The 14,887-nt window shown below is 35.3% G+C and overlaps 1 non-coding gene across 1 annotated transcript; it reads left to right on the top strand.

The window, feature by feature from the left end:
• Positions 1 to 6,396: 6,396 nt before the first annotated feature.
• LOC117281901 (small nucleolar RNA R71) lies at positions 6,397 to 6,503 on the top strand. Its single transcript, XR_004512535.1, has one exon. It is a non-coding gene; the product is annotated as a small nucleolar RNA R71 (small nucleolar RNA).
• Positions 6,504 to 14,887: the final 8,384 nt, after the last annotated feature.

The raw sequence follows: 14,887 nt of genomic DNA, 5'->3' as shown, positions 1-14,887 counted from the left end.
TGAGCCAAGTGGGGGAGCCTGCTGCAGACGGCTTAATTTCATGGTTATATATTAAATTTTAGTTTTGGTCTGAGGCATACTTGTGGATTAGTTATGACTTGCAGAGATGGAGTTCAAGAATGACTTGAGTAAATGAATTCTTGGATACGGGTTATATTATACTTTATGAGTATGTGAAAATCATGGGATGAGTGAGTTGTTATTTTCAAAATATGTAGTACGCACGGAGTATGAATTTGATTGGGGGTATTAAAGTAGAGTTACTTCTTTGAGTATTGTTGTGCTAATGGGGCACATGTTTTTTGACCCATTTGGGCGGTGTAATTAGATTTGAGCAAAGTGGGTGACTCCCGAGAAAATTCTAGTTGGTTTGAGAATTTTATATAGCAATTGAGAATTTCTCCGGACTTGCGTATGGATAAAATCTGAGATTTAAGTTGGATGGTGTCGAGACTTGTGGAATTTTTGTATATCATTATGGATTTTATATTTTGGTATCAGGAAAGTGAATGAAACGGCCTTAGACTCAAATAAGGTATTCTCAGAGTGGGTGTTTCGGTTGTGGTATTTATATGGGTAATTATGATGTGGCGAGACTCTACAGATGGTTTGGTGGTAATATTCTTGGGTTTGGTGACCTACGTGGTTTGGTCGAGTTAGAGGAATTTAGTTCTAATAGCTTGGTTGTGTGCAAATAGATTTCAAAGTATTCTTGATGGTTTTTACCATGGTTTGAATCGGATATATAATTTGCTGGTGACCAGAGTTGATAATGAGATTCTTGTACTTTTCATATGATGGCAAAATAGATGTTATGTGTTGTGCGAAAGTTAGATTTACATGTACAAGGTGGTCGTTCAGTCTTGAAGGAAGGTAACAAAGTTTGGGCAGAATGGCCATGAATTCTTAGACAACATGGGCGGTTCCAAATAACTAGATGAATACGATTATTACTTGGTGTTATATGAGAAGGGTGCGTATTTCAGAAGGCGCATTGTATTTTTACTTACGGATGTTTAATTAGTATTGTGGTACTCACATGGTTGATAGACTGCTGATATTCAAATTTTGCCAAGTGGCACGGAAGAACTTTTAAAGTATTTCTCGTGGGATGATCGTGTATGAGAGAAGTGTTAGACATTCGGGCGGTGAAGATGGGACCAGAAATGGTGGTGCGTGTGTTCTATGAATTTGGAGACTAGGAGTTGTCAGGAACAAATTATTTCATGGTTGTGGACCGTGAAGTTATGGTCAGAGCTAGCCAGATGATAGAATATATTATGATTCAGTCATTATGGATGTTCGGAGGGAGTTTTATCTATTTATGGGTAACCAGAGTGATTTGGGGGTCCATTGATATGCCCAATTAGGATGTGTATTCAATACCGAGCCGGGATGGTTGGCTCCATACTGCTATTGTTGAGGGACATGTCATTCGGATGATGTTGAACTTATTTGTGTTATGAAATGATTTGTGAGTTACTCCTTTATGCTACGAGGAGTTGTGATTCATTGGTTATGTGCACAGATGGTGCGGTTCTATTTGAGACTTATAGCGAAATTTGAGCGTGATGAGTATTTGGGTATTGCATGAGCGATAGCGAAATGGTTATATCCTTTCAGGTTTATGTGTGGCATTTTTTTTGTCATTTGCCTCTCCGTGGTTATTGATTCGGAGCAGGGTGGCTCGGAGTATATAATATGAACCTCGTGTTAGAATCGGATGATGGTTCTATGGTGTATGATGAATTTTTAACGTTTCGTTGTGGCGGTACTTGTTAATCTGGCGAGGCAGTTCTCTCATTTGAGTCATTTTCCATGACCGGGTACATTTGAATTGTTGCTTATTGGTGCACGGATTGCACGGGTTGTGGCTCTGAGTTATATTGGTACGGTATATCTGTGGAATAGTTACGTTTAGTAAAATAAGGTCATTGGACCTGGAATGGGTACTATCAGGTTTGAAACGGTATACTCGGGAGGATAATATTGAAATTCGGCTCAAAAAGTGATTATGGTTCTGGTTGAGACAAGAGAGCTCCATGGCTAGTTGATCTGATGAGTGGTTATGAGTTTTGATTGTTTTTTTTCATCATTGGCAGTGTACAAAGGTTTCGGAATAAGGTTCTGTTGAATGCGGGGTTTTATACTAGTACTTGGTTGGTTTTGAGTAGTTACTGTGATCAGAAATGGTGCTACGAGTATGAGAGTTGTGTAGTATGTTATGTGATTATATCTGAGATTATGGTTATGGCTGGATACAACTTGTTCAGGCTTATACAGTATGTAGATGTGAGATTCGGGTCTTGAAAAGAATTCTGGATGTTAGAAATTTGGCTCCATGGTTTTTGGGCTAAGGTTGAATTAATGATTTTCAGTTATGTTGTGTGGTCATGCCTATATAGAATTGGGTGACGTGAGATCACCCCCGGGTATGTGCGTCGTAAAGTGGAATAGAGATTTGAAGTTAAGAACAACTCTTGGCACGTTCGAGGACGAACGTATGTTTAAGTGGGGGAGATTGTAACGACCCGACCTGTCGTTTTGAGTATTTACGCTCCTTTCAACTATTTGAAGTCTTGAATAACTTCTTATGAGATATTATGACTTGTGTGAATTGTCGATTTTGGTTTTAAGATATTTCGGAGTTAGCTTGGAAGAATGAATTTTCATGTTGAAAGCTTAAGTTGAAATAATTGATCGGATATTGACTTATGTGTAAACGACCTCGGATATGAATTTTTATTATTCCAATAGCTTCGTATGGTAATTTTGGGCTGAGGAGCGTGTCCGAAATATTATTTGGAGGTCCATAGAAGAATTAGGCTTGAAATGCCGAAAGTTCAATTTTTGGAAAGTTTGACCGGGGGGTTGACTTTTTGATATCGGGGTCGGAATCCGATTTTGAAAATTGAAATACCTCTGTTATATCATTTATGACTTGTGTGCAAAATTTGAGGTCAATCAGACGTGATTTGATAGGTTTCGGAGTCGTTTGTAGAAATTAGAAATTTTAAAGTTTATTAGGCTTGAATTGGGGTGTAATTCATGATTTTAGCATTGTTTTAGGTGATTTGAGGGTTCTACTAAGTTCGTATGATGTTTTAGGACTTGTTGGTATATTTGGTTGAGGTCCCGAGGGGCTCAGGTGAGTTTTGGATGGTTAACGTATCATTTGTGGCCTTGGTGAGATTGTTGATATCTGCTGCTGCATTTTTCGGATTTTCTCTTTCGCATTCGCGAGTGGGCCCTCGCGTTCGCGAAGAGGCATCTCAAGAGGAGATGGGTTGTGCATCGCGTTCGCGTTTGGGGTATCGCATTAGCGAAGGGGAAAAATAATGGGCATGGGTTTTTGCCTTCGCGTTCACGAAGCGGAGCTCGCGTTCGCGAAGAAGGGCTCCGTAAAGCATCGTGTTCGTGAGCAGTGTCTCGCGTTCGCAAAGAGCATAATGATGGGAAGCATATTTTGTACTTCGCGAATGCGAGGGACCTGTCGCGTTCGCGAAGAAGAGAGGCCTGTACAAAAAGTTTAAGTTCAGAAAATGGGACTTCGTCCCATTTTCCATTTTTAACGATTTGGAGCTCGGATTGAGGTGATCTTTTGGGATATTTTCAGAGAAAACAACGGGGTAAGTGTTCTTAACTCAATATTGGTTAAATTACCCGAATCCATGGTTGTTTTTAATATTTAATTGATGAATTAAGTTGGAAAATTGGAAAAACTCTCTTGGTTTAATTGGAGATTTGAGGGTCGAGTTGATATTGGATTTAAGAAAAATTTATATGGTTGGACTCGTGGTTGAATGAGCGTTAATATTTTATAACTTTCACCGGATTCTGAGACGTGGGCCCCATAGGTGATATTTGGGGCATAATTTTGGATTTTGTGAAAATAATAGTATTTTGATATGGAATTAATTCCTATAGATTTTGTAGGATGAATCAAATTAATTGTGACTAGATTCGAGCCGTTTGGAAGTTGATACGCACAGAATGGAATTTCTGGAGCATTGCTTAGATTGCTCGACATTGGATTTGGTTTGTTCGAGGTAAGTAACTCTTCTAATCTTGGAGTTGAGGGTATGAACCCTGAATATATGTATTTCGTAAATTGTTGGGAGGTGACGCACATGCTAGGTGAAGAGTGTGTGGGCGTGCACTATAGAAATTGTGACATAAATGTTTCTGTAGAATTTTGTAGTTAAATGATCTTGGCATTTTCCATACGATTTTATAAGTTAAAGAAATTGAGCTGAAAAGCATATTAAAAATCATGTTGAGGCTATGTGCCAGTATTATTGGGATCCACGGAGGTCATATTATTGTGAAATATTTATTTTAAAATGAAAACTCATACTCAGTCATATTCATTTCATTGCATATCATATCTCAGTCTCTGTTATTATTTATTGATACATCATATCATCATTTGTTTGGGCTATTCTCATGACATTGTGAGCCCATGCAAGAGAGACTGGAGAGATTGATGACTGAGGGAGGCCGAGGGCCTGATTGTGAGGATATTTTTGGGATCGAGCTGCACGCTGCAGCAGGCCATGTTGGCTTTATATATATATATATATATATATATATATATATATTATATTATTACAATGAGTTGGTCGTGCGGATTTATATATTATATTATTGCACGTGAGTTGGCCGTGCGGATCTATATATTATACTATTGCACGTGAGTTGGCCGTGCGGATCCAGATATTATTATATCACGTGAGTTGGTCATGCGGATCCAGATATTATTATTGCACGTGAGTTGGCCATGCAGCACATGAGTTGGCCGTGCGGATCCTTATATTGTTATTGCTTGTGAGTTGGACGTGCAACACGTGAGTTGGCCGTGCGGATCCAGATATTTATATTATGGCACGTGAGTTGTCCGTGCTTATTGCGCTTGGGCTGTAGGAGCCCCTCATGAGTCTGTACATCCCCAGTGAGCACAGTCGACTATAAACAGGAATTGGGCTACACGCCGCAGCAGGTATTGTATAGTACTGAGTAATTGAGTGTGCTGAGCACAGTGAGAGAGAATACGAGACAATGAGATTGAGTACTTTGAGAGTGTGAGTACATGAGTGCTATATCTGAGATACATTGCATTGACATGCACACATGACATATATGTATAGAGATGTGTTTTCCTCATGTTGTACGGTATCACATTATTCATGATTTCTCATACATTTTGACAGATGGGCATAGTGATGCATTTGTTTTACATGGGTTATCCGGAAGAAAAATGAAACATATTATTTATTATTGAAAATATTTTTGGAGAAATTTATTGTTTTCAAACTATTCATATTATTGGCAACTTCAGCAAAAGATTTGAGTTTTCACTGATGGATTTGAAAGGAAGAACTATTATTTTTGAAATCATGATTTGGCTGGGCATTTTATCTCTGAGTTACTTCTGGTATTATTTGCTTATTATTGTTATGGATGGTTGTGGACTATTGGTTTTGGACCTGACTTTGGTAGAAGCTCGTCACTACTTTCAACCTACGGCTAGGTTTGTTACTTACTCATTACATAGGGTCGGTTGTACTGATACTACACTTCTGCACATTACATGCAGATGTTGGCTGCTGTTGTTGTTGTGCTCGATGGTTGTGGGACTTGAAGATGTACCTGCGTTCCTGTTGTAGCTGCCTATTATTCAAGGTAGCCTTAGATTTTATAAAATCTCTGTTTATGTATTATTCAAACAGACTATGTATTTATTTCATTTCCGCTTTGTATACTCTATTCTTAGAAGCTCATGATTTGTACTACCAGTTCTTGGGGGATGTATAAGATTTAGACCTTTATTCACTTAAATTGCTTTAATAATGGCTATTGGAATTGGATAATTGAAAGTTGGCTTACCTAATGGGCTGGGTTAGGTGCCATCACGACTAGTTAGATTTTGGGTCGTGACAGCTGCCCCAATTCTGACCACTTTGCCTCTGGCCCCCATAGTTGCCCACACAGTTCAAATTCTCCTGAAAGTTTTAGTTGTCACTTTCACCACTCCATGAGCACACATATGGTTAGTTAATGCATGGTGTACATAATCCCACATTAGTCGTGTCAAGTATGTGTACCTGCTTATAGCTTGATTCATCAATCTTCTTGGTGAGGATACTCATTTGTGTCATCAGAGTGGCCATATTCTCGTCTATGTAGTTGTTTGGGTCCAAAGCTACTGAGTGAACTACAGGAGTAATTGTAGTGTCTCTTGTCATCCATCCTGAGTTTTGAGCCATTTTATCTAGCAGGACATTATACTCTCTAAATGATTTGCTAAAAAATGCTCCACCTGCTAAAGCATCAACGTTGGCCTTCAAGCTATCTGCCAATCCCATGTAAAAGTTTTGTCCCAACATCTGATCTGGGATGCCATGATGTAGATACTTAACCAACATACCTTTGATCTTCTCCCATGTTTCTTGTAGTGTTTCAATTGGTTTCTGTCTGAACCTCAATATCTCATCAACTTGCTTGGCAGTCTTATTGGGTGGGCAGAACTTATTCAAAAACTGCTTGATTAATTCATCCCAAGTAGTGATGGAGATTATGGGGAGCGAATTAAGACAAGTCTGAGATTCTCTAGTCACCGAGAATGGAAACAATAACAATCTGATTGCTTCCGGTGTCACATTCGGTTACTTTTGAGTGACACAAATTGACAAAAAGTTTTTTTCAGATGCTGTTGTGGATCTTCAATGTAAGACTCGGAGAACAGTCTCTTGTTCTGCAGCAGATGTAACATGTTATTCGTGATTTGAAATGACTCCGCTTGTATCTGAGGGACTGCAATTGCGGTTGCCAGATTTTCAGTGGTGGGTTATGCCCAATCATACAAGGCCGCTTCTGGCACAAGAGGTGCCACACCCTGGTTGTTCGGGTCATTCACATTGTTTTGGTTGTTCTGGTCGTCTATGACATCCCCCATTTCTAGTTCGATCTGTTATGTTAGGTTTTGTTATCGTTTGTCCTTCTAGTTTGTACGATTTAATGTCTTGAAAGCTTTCTCAGGATCCGAAAATGCTTCAAACAATTCACCAGTTCTTGAGTAGTTTCTAGGCATGCATCTGTAACACACTAGACTAAAAACATAATAATTTCAATATAATGAATTTAAAATGAAGAAAATTGACTAAACTTAGAATCCTAGCAATTCTTCTAGATGTAATTAATAACATCGTTAATTCTCTGGAAACGGTGCCAAAATTTGATCACGTCCAAATACGCCTCCTAAGAGGTCTAGCGGTCATTACAAATATAATCCGGTTTACAAGTTCGAAGTCGAATCCCACATGGAATTTATCTATTAATTGTAACCACTAGTTTCGCAAGAGTTCAAGTAATCAACCTTCAAAAATACTAAATATCGATTTGAGTGTTTACTAACTAAGATAAGAGTAATTAAAATGCAGTAATTTATATTAACAGAGCAAATATTGTAGACAAGATTTGGAAAAGTCTAGGGTTATGATTTTTCCTATTGTCGGAATCTCCCCCGCTAAGTTTTCTATAAATTCGCCTAAGTATTCTATACCGATCATGAGTACTTTGGATGTCGTAGCTCCCTCTCGAGCAACTACTATAATTTACTAGACATATTCTCTCAAACTACGCTAGCTAGCACTAATTCATCGCTCACTACGATCACACCAAGGTTTCGTTATCTCTAATACTCTTTTAAACCCTCCGTATTGATCTCTCAAATACGTTAGGAGTGGTGTTGTTCAACGACTATCTAAATGAGTACTCTCTCTCTCGAGTAATACACACTAAATAGGCACAGTTAATTAAGAGCTCTTCTATTAAAAACAACAATAACAATATAGTTGAACAAGTAGTGAAAGATCAACAGAAAATTTATATGGCAAAATGGCCTCCAGGACACCTAAACGTGTAGATGTTTGTGAACCCAGTAAAGGAACTTAGAATTTTTTTTCTTTTTAACACCTCAACTTAACTATTTGCATGTTAATAGATTCCTTTGACAATTGACTATACTTATGTGGCAACCACATGTGTGATGTGGTAATACTGTGTGCTCACCTAATTTAGGCGCGTGAGTATAAATTAATTGAGTAAAAGAATTCTAAAATATAAAAAAAATTGAAAATCCACCCCCACCCACTCTCCATCTTCTCCAAACCCCCTCACTTTAGCACTGCTTTCTCCTCGTCTTCTCAAAATCCCTACCCTTCATACTAAATTTTTTAAAACTCCACATTAGAAGTTACCATTTTCTTTGCAATCCCAAATATCACTCACAACCATTTATATCAAGAGCTCACATTTTCTACGGAATGCAGGTAGTCCGACAATTTAGTTGGTCGGGTTAGAGACGCCACGCCGGGGATTGTGAAATTGAAGAAAGAAATCAGAAATTGATCGGATCAGTATGGCAAGCTTACTAGAGAAACAGTCTAGTGATTTGTTTTACCATAAACTACATAGATAAGCAGGGTTTCAAATTTGCCCAAGTCCACAAATCAGTCCGGCAAGCTCGCTTGCGCCGGTAAAAGTTTGGATGGATGAAATCCAATTCACAGGGGTACGAAATTCCTCTTTGAAGGGAATATGATAAAAAAAATTAGAATGTTTTGCTAAACGAAAATGAATAAGAGAAAGTTGTTACGATTTGCAGAGATTGCGACGAGACAAGTAGCAGGAACGGTGATACCAACGACTATGAAACTGAAGAAAAAAAGTAAAAAGGAAGAGAGTAACAATAAGTTAAAATTTTGACTTTGCTTATGTATTGATTTGATACTTTAGAGCGGAGAAGAATGGTATTTATGGAAGATTAATGGTGATGGTGGCTGCCCAGTGAAGAAGAAGAAGAAGAAGAAGAAGAAGAAGAAAGAAAATGATTTTAGATTTTTTGATAAATTGGGACCCACTAATCATACATGTCAAATAATAATAGGCTAAGAATATGATATACCGGCCATGTCACTTCGCTTGAGAGACACGCTCAACAGGAGGTGTTTAGTATTTGTTTTTTTTATCAAGTTGGGGTGTTCAAATGGAAAAATGCAGTTGATTTACCGGGTTGAATAACAGGTGCAAGTTTAAGTGGTTGGGAGATCATTTTGCCAATTTATATTAAACATTGTGAACAAATCATTCTCCAATAGGTTTCATCAAACTCTAGATGGGAAAGTTTAGCTACTCATAATCATACTAAAATACAGATTAAGGAAGAATGAAAGAGAAAGATTCGTTGCTTCTAAGTGTTCGCCTTTTTCCTCTCAAATTATGTCTAACCCCTAAGAAACAGGTTTAGAACCCCTTTTATACATGTTAGAGACGTGTAGGGTCGAAACTACCAAGTCCTAGCCGAATTAGGATGAAATATGCCCTTAGCCGTCTCGCTTGGCGCCCAGCGCCAACTAGGACACCGGAATTTTTTCACTTCTGTGTTATTCTGCCATTGGCGTTTTCTGGGCACCAAAATCATACTCCCTTCGAATTCTTCTATTTTTACTTCACTTTGCTGCAAGCTTGCCAAATCACTTCAGATTGACTCCTACACATATAAACACCATTATTAAGCTCGAGTCACAAATATTTACAGCAAAGTTAACAAGATTGAGGTATAATGCAAGATAAATTACATGCGAAAACATGGATCTTTAGCCTAACATCAGATTGCTTGTCAGTCTTTTTGATATTTTCTCCAATTCCTTTCACAAGTAAAAATTGAAGGACTCGCGGAGAATCAATTTCACATTCTAATTAACAAGAACTTAGAAATATTTAGAGATTGGAAATAGGGAAAAATGAAAGAAAAATAACAAAGTCCAAGATAGCTGGGCAGCCAGCCTGGCATTCTTTTAAATCTCTAATATAAATTAAAATAGTGTAAGACGTCATATTATTTATGATATTGTACATTTTGGATCTATGTATTCATAATTTAAAATGTATCAGTAGGGTTTATTGCTTTCTTAAATACTCTCTCGGGTTGTCATTGTGAAATTTGTCAATGGTGTTATATACATATCATTTTTAGAGATTCAACGTCCTCTTTGAGATTTATCCCATCATTACTTAAATTACACATAGAATAGTGTAACAATAACTCCATTAGTGATACACATTGTTCACTTCAGGCCTAATTAACCCTAACAGTTTTAAAACATATCATTAAAGTCTACGATCATGCATTCTTAAATTCACAATATATCTCTCGTGTTTTGTCAATATAAATTTTGCTTATTATATTTCTATAATACTTAGACAACTATTTGTCCACTATAAACCCATTGTTTTGAACTTCTAAGACAAGGAATTATTAGTATATAACAAAGAAATTCACATTTATATTTTTCCTGCCGTTGAATATTCCACGTTGAAGTAGACTTTTGATCGTTCGATAAAAAGAGAGAAAAAGACCAATAATCAAGCAAAATTACACTAGTGAAAGTGTTAAAGCATACACAATAATCAAACAAATTTTCCACGTTGAACAAGATATTGGAATTTTTCCTACATGATTATTTGATAGGTACAATGTATATAATTTGCTAAATGTGACCTAACTCCAATGGTTAAACTTTCAAATGTAAAGTCCGCGGCAATATCATTATGATAGTAATATTGTTTAATTGCAGTCGATTTTCAGTTATTTTTTCAGGAATATTTCACATAAGAACAACAGAGCTCCCCGCTTTTTAATTTTATAGCCCATATTTTAATTTACAACCAACTAGCCCAAAAGTAATAGGCTAAGATTCAACATCCAACTCCAATAGGTTCTAGAAATTACTATTTAATTTTTAAAAAGGATTACTCAACCTTTTAAGTTAATTTTCGAATCAGTAACTATGACTCAAATATTAATTCAACAAAACAAATTCATTTGGATGGTGAAAATTAAATTTTTAACAAGCTTAAACATGTGGGTTTAAATTTTGAATTTGATTTTGTGAGAAATTTAGCGTAGGTGTTATTTAGACTTGTTAGAAATAGTATAAGGAGGTTGTATATAAAATTTGAAGTCATTTAATGGAGATTTGGACTGGTTTTGAACAAGAATTGCAACTGAAAATCGTGGAAGAAGTTCGTCTACAGACGCTTGTATAAAGGTGTATAATAGTGTATAAGATGTGCTTATATACTCATATACATTATTATACAATATTATACATAATTATACAAAAAACTTACTTCGTCTTCTTCCTTGCGTCTTTTCTAAAATTTAACTCAAATCTTGCTCAAATCTACTCCAAATCACTTCAAATTTAAATTTTGAACTCCTTTTGATATTTTTAATCAATTGGAATAACACCCAATCCAATCAACTAACAAACTCAAAAAATCCTATTTTTGAAAGCAAAGCTTTGAATAGCCTTCAATGGTGGACTTCTACTCTTCAATTTTCTTACATTGCAACCAGGTGACACAGGGTAAGAAGCAGCAATGGCGGACGGCCCCTTGAAGCATACGTAGAAGATATGACAAGAAGAGAGAATGAAAGCAATGGTTGTGAGAACACATATTAAACTCCATAACTTTTAGAAGCAATGGTTGTAAGAACACAAGTTTTGAATTTGCTAGTGCTTTCAAAATATGTACAATATGGGCTAGGTTGGGTAAAACTAAAAAACATGGGCTATTTTTTGTTATGGTGCGAGGTCATGTGTATTTTCTTGTAATTCTTTCTATATATGTTTTACTTATTGAGTATTGTAATTGAATTTGTGATATACTATGTGTATAAATTTACAATATGTATTCAACGTATTCTTAATTTAAAATACATTATAGTACTTATTACTTTAAATTAAAATACTACTATTATTTTCAAAAGCTAAACATGTCGTATTAAACTTATTTACATATATTTTCATACTCGTCCTCGTATGTTGTAAGTTTGGTTTACATATTATAGTAATTTTCAATTTTTGAAGACTTAAAAATTAGATCTAAAATTTTATTAGTAGATTTTTAACACGTTTATATACACCTTATCTAATACACACAAGAACAAAATTATAATTACTTTACACAATTTAAATAAGGAAAGGATTTATAAGTAAGTTTTTATTTGGTTTTAAATTCCTAAAATTTAGGAGTTTCCATATATATATATATATATATATATATGTAACCAAAATTTAATTGATTTTAAAGTCCTAAATATTAGGAGAATAATTAAATTACAATTATAACCAATAAAAAAATTATTTTTAAAGGGTAAAAAAGGCGAACGACATTTCGATAAGGGGTTTTGTGCTTTTAATATAGTATAGATATAGATATAGATATAGATATAGATAATGCGGTTCTTATCCATATTTAATATATTTTTAAAAAGTTTATTATCCAACTTATTTTTTAATGGATAATATGGGTGAATAATTATTATTATTTTAATCATTTTGCCATCACTATGTAATTCCATGAAAAACGAAAGCTGAAAGAAGAAAGAAGCTATTTTGGTAAGATTTAGATCCTAAATTTATAAGATGTCGGATTAATTATGACTATTAAGTACTTCTTTTACGGCTGTAATCTATATAATTAACCATAATTCAAATCTTACCAAAAACAAAAGACATTAGATAATTTTTTTATTTGCATAAACTTTAGTAAAACGAGATGTATTTCATCTCGAGCTGGACACTGATTATCCCTGCATCTAAGTAAATCTCAAATGACTTTCAAGCAGCTTATTTTTTCAAGGACATGACCAAAATATTAGAGAAAATGACTCTCTATAGCCCCTCAAAATTTTAATAGCTCATATTTTTTTTCATTGATCCTAAATGTTCTTTCGGCCCAAACATATTACATCTAATAGCTCGAAATGTCTATTTTGTATATTTTTTGTATAGTGACAGTCAATTTTGTATTTTGTATGGTGACAACCTATTTTGTATATATTTTATATTGGGACAGTCTATTTAGTATTTTTTAATATAATGACAGTCTATTGTATATAAATGGTACAGTGACAGTCTATTTTGTATATATTTTGTATAGTGACACTCTATTATATATCAATTGTATAGTGAAAGACTATTTAATATATTTTTTGTATAGTGACAACCTATTTTGAATACAGTCTACTTAGTATATTTTTTGTATAATGACAGTCTATTTAGTATATATATTTTGTATAGTGACAAACTATTTTGTATATATTTTGTATCGTGACAGTCTATTGTATATAAATTGTACAGTGACAGTCTATTTTGTATATTTTTGTATAGAGACAATCTATTTTGTATAGTGAGAGTCTATTGTATATAAATTGTATAGTGACAGTCTATTTAGTATATTTTTTATATAGTGACAATCTATTTTGTATAGTGAAGATTATGCATTTTTCAAATTAATGATGCAACCATATTTTGCACACATTGATGATCCACCACAGAGTTCAACTAATATAATGTATCTTATTTTCATACTCGATTCCTCTATTTAGGGTATTTCTTGAAAGAAAATGTCATGACCCGAAATTTCCCATCGACGGGACCGTGATGTCGCCTAACATTTTACTTGTTAGGCAAGCCAACGTTAGAGAATCATTAACCAATTTCTTATTTTAATTCAGTAATTAACAATAATTAACTAAGGTAAAATATAATAAGTGCAAAAAATTATAAAACTGTATTAATTACTACCACCCGGATCTGGAGTCACAATTCACGAGCATTCTAGAATTTACTACAAGTAATAATCTGAAAGAAATACAACTGTCTGAATGAAAGAAACAGTAGAACAGAAAAGATAGGCGGGGACTTCAAGGTCTGTGAACGCCGACAGATCTACCTTGAGTCTCCGGACAGCGGACCAATTGCAAAATCTCGACCAACCCGAACCGGTATCAAAGTCTGCACAGAAAGTGCAGAGTGCAGCATCAGTACAACCGACCCCATATACTGGTAAGTGTCGAGTATAACCTCGGCGAAGTAGTGACGAGGCTAGGTCAAGACACCCACATATAACCTGAACAGTATAATCATGCTAGTGGCAACAACAGTAAATAAAGAAATAACACAGAAATAATGGGAAAGGAACATATAGTGGGGGATAAAGAAATAACGCAGAAATAATGTGAAGGGAATATACAGTGGAGGAATACAACATAAAGAGTGAGAACAATGAAAAGGCAGAATTACCGAAAATCCTTAAACGAATTGAGCAATTAAAACAACAAGGAAAACTGCACGGCATCACCCTTTGTGCTTTTACTCTCAACCTCACCAAATAAATAAATAGAACGGTACGACATCATCCTTCGTACATTAAACCTCTCATAATATACACGGCATCACCCTTCGTGCTTTAAACCTCTCATAATATACACGACATCACCCTTCGTGCTTTGAATCTCTCATAATATATACGACGTCACCCTTCGTGCTTTAAATCTCTCATAATATACACGGCATCGCCCTTCGTGCTTTACATTCTTTTTCACAATATAAATAATGCATGCACGACATCACCCTTCGTGCTTTACACTCCTCCTCACCAATCACAGAATCAATAATAACGGATAGAGAGAAGTTTTACAAAGAAAATAATATTTCATCAATGATTACTTTCACAATTTAACATCTTAACCTCGAATCAATATTCACAATTTTATCAACCTTGGTGGAACCGGATACAAGTCTCCCAACATTTCAACAACAACAATAAGCATGGATAACAAGATTTAAGACTACAAATTTGCAAGAATGGAATTTCACTCACATGCTATGACTCAACCACAATGCATAGATGCTCGTCACCTCAACTATACATTATATTCAACAACAATACACGTAGCAAATACTCACACAATACCTATTCCCTCAAGCCAAAGTTAGACACAACATTCACCTTGCTCCGAATGCCACTTAAT

Source organism: Nicotiana tomentosiformis, chromosome 11, assembly GCF_000390325.3.
Source record: "Nicotiana tomentosiformis chromosome 11, ASM39032v3, whole genome shotgun sequence".
Classification (NCBI taxonomy): domain Eukaryota; kingdom Viridiplantae; phylum Streptophyta; class Magnoliopsida; order Solanales; family Solanaceae; genus Nicotiana; species Nicotiana tomentosiformis.
The sequence above is the reverse complement of the archived record's forward strand: the minus strand, read 5'-3'. Positions and strand labels throughout refer to the sequence as shown.